The sequence below is a fragment of the Vipera berus genome (assembly GCF_964194415.1).
Source record: "Vipera berus genome assembly, chromosome: 3".
Taxonomy (NCBI): Eukaryota; Metazoa; Chordata; class Lepidosauria; order Squamata; family Viperidae; genus Vipera; species Vipera berus.
Window position 1 is genome coordinate 203,267,494 of NC_138204.1, and position 4,664 is coordinate 203,272,157.

The 4,664-nt window shown below is 48.1% G+C and overlaps 1 long non-coding RNA gene across 2 annotated transcripts; it reads left to right on the plus strand.

Annotated features, from left to right (window-relative positions):
* The first annotated feature begins 2,889 nt into the window (after positions 1 to 2,889).
* On the plus strand, positions 2,890 to 3,736 carry LOC308666250. 2 transcript variants are annotated; one of them, XR_014026069.1, is made up of 2 exons: positions 2,890 to 3,122; positions 3,232 to 3,736. It is a non-coding gene; the product is annotated as an uncharacterized lncRNA (long non-coding RNA). The 2 variants fall into 2 exon arrangements; XR_014026070.1 differs by having other exon boundaries at positions 2,890 to 3,110.
* The last annotated feature ends 928 nt before the right edge of the window (positions 3,737 to 4,664 follow it).

The window sequence follows — 4,664 nt, forward strand, 5'->3', positions numbered from 1 at the left end:
ACTTTTCAAGGAGAGAAGCAACCTAGAACCAAGGAGAAATTTCCTAACAGTGAAAACAATTAACCAGTGGCATGGCTTGTCTTCTGAAGTTGTGGGTGCTCCATCTCTGGAGGTTTTTAAAAAGAGATTGGACAACCATTTGCCTGAAATAGTATAAGGTTTCCTGCTTGAGTGGGGGATTGGACAAGAAGACTTCCAAGGTCCCTTCCAACCCGTTATCCTGTTGTGTTCTCAACGCAAAAGTGAGGGACCAGTACATTGAGGTGGTTTGATCATGCACGGAATGAATGAGCATCAAATCACAAAACAACGATAGGAAGGTTGAGCAAATGGCTTGAGAGTCACTGAAAATCAAGCTTTGATAGAACAAAAGGCTGCCTTATCACTTGGGGTCCTCCTGTGAAAAACGGGATGCACATCTGGTTTGCTATCTTTTCCTTCTCATTATTTTAACCTCCTGCTCTAGACAAAAGATCTGGGATTCTCGGGTAACTTTCCACCCAAGTATTAACCAGATCTGACCTTAGCTTTTTTCCAAAGTTGGTTAGATGGTGCCACCTGGGAGGGTGGGGGAGAGATCTAAAAACCAAGTCGTCCTTGGCCTCACAATCCTGAACCATCGCTGCTTGATCCCTCACAAAGCAGATGCCATTCAAATTAGACCTATCCATCCATAAATTTGTACAGTAGTTAAAGTCACAACTGTCTCCTTCCCCTCGCGGAAAAGCCCCAAAGAGGCGGAGGAAAGGATAAAACCCATCCTCAAAGGATCAGCGATGGGGGGGGGGGTCGTCTTTTCAACGCTTCTTTCCGGAGAGTGAATAGGCACAGGATCCTGTGCTCCCTTCCGCGAGGTTGCGAGCCACACTTTATCTTACATCTCAGCTACACGCCCTTCTTTGCGCGTAGGAAAGCCGAGAGAGCAGCATTCAAATGTTAAAACGGTAGGTGAACTCGCCGCCGCCTGCTTCTCCCTCCCCGCTCGATAGTAACCGAAGCAAGAAGAGCGAAGCAGAGTACGTATTCCGAACTTCTAAATCTGGATCTCCACTTGGTCCATTCTTAAATCGGTATCAGTTCAAACTTTTAATTGGCAGGTCTTCAGCCTAAAAGGAGACACGCATCCTGTTTCTCTCTCTCTCTCTCTCTCTCTCTCTCTCTCTCTCTCTCTCACACACACACACACACACACACATCTTGTTCTAGAGCCTGACTCAAGTATGAATTTTAAAGGCAGCCGGGTTCATAAAACCCCGGACCAACAGCAACATAAGTGGTTTGGTTTAACGTGTGGGTGAGAACATGAGGTATGATGCTTCAGAAATTATCTTTCATCACAACGAGTTAAGGAGAACCCAGTCAATGTTGGTTTATTCCTAAGACATTATTAGGCCATGGCTCAGTGTGATTAAGTGAACCTCACTAGCCCCTTGGAGCAAGCAGAAAAAGCACTCGGCTCAGTCGCCAATTTTCCTAGTTGTTACTTAAAATCAGTGTGTGATATCCCTAATAGTTATTTTCCCCGCTCAATTATCTCCGATTGTTGCAGACTGTCTGGTCAAGTCCCTGCGGGTTTTCTTGGGAAGGGTTTTCAAAATCACTAATTTTGAAACACTAATACTTTATTACGTTTATATGCCGCCGGACTCCCAACCATCTCTAGAGACTTACTAGTTAAGGGATGAATTCCCAATTTCCGAATTTGAAAATCAACTGAGTTGCATTCACGGCATCCCAACGCAGCCAGTGGTAAAGTGGTAGTGATGGGAAGAATCAGAGGACTCCTTTCCCATCTAATTAGGAGAGAACGCGAGACTTTTAAGACACCCCCTTCTCGCTCACCTGCCAATATTTAACAGGAGCAACAGGTAACATGGCCGGTGGCAGGTAAGACAAGATGCTTGACTGTAAAATCAAGACCAGGAGACAAAAGGGGGCTTCTGAATACCTGCAAACAATTATAATGCACGATTGGTTTCCTTGATTCGGGCGCTACAGTTGCACGACTCCCGCCTTCCGGCCCCTGGGGCTGATTTGCAAAGCCATCTTCAGACACACTTCACCCCACCCCCCCACCCCGCCCCCGTTAGCCAGTTTCGTCCGTGAGATTAACGGCATTTTCATTATTATTATTATTATTTTTTTAAAAAAGATTCATCTTCCAACTGAAGGGTTCGCGAGCGTGTGAACGCGCAGGTGCGCGTGCCAACCCCCCCCCCCTCTAGCTGCTTTTGGAAATAAGGGCAAAGATTTTTTTTAAAAAAAAAAAGTGGTCGGGATCCATGTGCCCTGCTCAAGCATTACCCAGAGGGGCTGAGGGTGGAGGAAGGTTGTGTGTGTGTGTGGGGGGGGGGGGGAAACGCATCGGTGCACTGCCTCCATACGCGACCGAAAGTTAACAAAACATTAACATCCTTTCTTTTTGCACCAGCCTCCATTCTGATAGCTATTTCGGGGGAAATGTGCTCAGGGTTCAACGGTGCCTGCCAACTTACTTGGGAGTAAGCCCTACCGGACTTAGTGAGAGGTGATAGAAGTAAAAAAAACTCCGACCAGTCGAAAACCCACGGCGTTCTACTCTTAAGCAAAAAAAAAGGGGTGGGTGGGGGGTGGGGAGGGCTTGTCCAGGGACAAACTTACTTAGCAAAGATTTACTCCCAAGTAGAGGGAGCACTTAATTAGGACTTAATTAGAATCTGCACTTAATTAGGACTTAACTAGATAGCTAGCAATGAAGGAGATGGGACGGTATCCGAGAATGATAACACCGGTGTCGGAGGTGAAGATGTATTCGTATTGACGGCAGTGTTATCTCTACGGCAAAGTTAATCCTCCTTATTGCGTTCGATGAAAGTTAACAGTAACCACACCAATCTTCACGTTCAGAGATAACAAAAAGCGGATAAAATAAGGGAAGAGTACTTAATCCGTCGGTCGGGGGGGGGGTGAGAAAAAAAACAGGAGGCTACTTTTAAGCAACGCCTTGACCGCCCCCCGCCCCGGCAAAGAGTTGGCGGTCGAATTTTGGCGTCCAAAAAACTTTCCAGCAAATCCAGGGACCCCGATAGAGGAGCTGTGGATTTGTATCGTATGCAAATACGCAAGCTGACGTAAGGGATCATGTGGGTTTTTGGTGTAGATCGCCACCACCGATCGGAGAGATTTTTTTTTTATTTTTTTTTTAAAAAAAATCCTACTGTATTGCCTTTTTTCTCTCTCTCTCTCTCCTAGAAGGGGGCGATTTGTAGAAAGTGAAAGTCCCGGACCGTCTCCTCGGCGTTCTAGAACGCGCAGCGAGAGTTCTATTCGGGGGGGGTGAAAGTTCCGCGTCTCAGCGTTCCAAAGCTTGGATCGCAGGTAAGGAAAAACTTCGCCCTGCCTTCCTCCTCTCGCCCGCCCCTCTTTAAAAAACACACACAATAAAAAAAATTTTTAAAAAATTAAAAAAAAACGCAGCAGCACCACCAGCACCGGCACCCTTCATGGGGAAAAAAGGAAGCGGTTGGGATGCCTGGCCAAGCCAGATCGGGATATTCTTTTTTAGCCGCATGGATTTTCGCTGCTCTTGCGCTAGTCTTACCGAGCGATCCACTTCGACCTAACTTTTTCCGCCCTCTCCCCGCTAAGGAAAGAAAAAAGAAAAAAAAGAAGCCTCCGCTTTTTTGTGTGTGTGTGTGTGTGTGTGTGTGAAGACTTCAGTTGGAAAGAAGAGGGGCGTGTAAGGGAAGAGCGAAAAGCCAGAGAATAGAATTCAAATTGGGGCAAAAAAAAAAGAAAAGGCACGTACGGGAGGAGGAGGAGGAGGAGGAGGAAGGGGGGGTGGGGGAAGAAGGCTTTCTCTTTCTTCGCCTTCTCTAATCAACCGTAATCGACCGCCAAGTTTTTGAGGGGGGGGGGAGAGGAACGGGGCCGCGAGAGACAGAAAACGCCAAGGTCTCTCTCTCTCTTTTTTAAAAAAAAATATGTCTACGTTTCACTATGTCGACATCAGCAACACAAAATATGGCGTCCGCTTTGGAGAGGGCGTTACGTAGAGCCGAGAAAGACGATCTTGAAAATCCGAGGCTTGGGGGGGGTGGGGGGGAGGAAGAAAAAAAAAAGGCACCCCCACCTTCCGCCGCTCCCTCCCTCCCCCCCCAACCCCCCCCCCGTGCAACACAGCTGCCATCGGGAGCTGAATTCAAAGCCAGCGGCGTTTGCACTCTTCGAGGGGGGGGGGCGTCCTGGCATAGCAAGACACAGCAGAAAGCAGCGGGTGCGGGGGGGCACTTTTCAGGCGACAAACGGGCAGAGATTTTGCATTTGGGTTTCATTCCGCCCCCCTACCCCTCCTCAACCCGGGCGATTTAGCTTTAAGGCAGAGCGCCGGCCTTTGTAACGCGCTGGCTTGCAATAGCGTCTCTTGCCTTCTTTCTCTGCCCCCCCCAACCGCCCCCCAACCGCCCCCGGCTGCAGAGAGCGCTAGAAATGGCAGGAGACGTTTTTGCATTTTACCGTTTTAAACCAGGCCGGTCCAGCTGTTCTTAGATTAGCAATATTTAAAAGCACATCTCCATCCGTTCTTTCCTCCCCCCCTTTTTCTAATTATCTTTCTCCCCCACCCCCCAATACCCTTTTATCTCGCAGCTCATCCTCCCTCCTCCGTTCAGGTTCTCTTGCCAAAT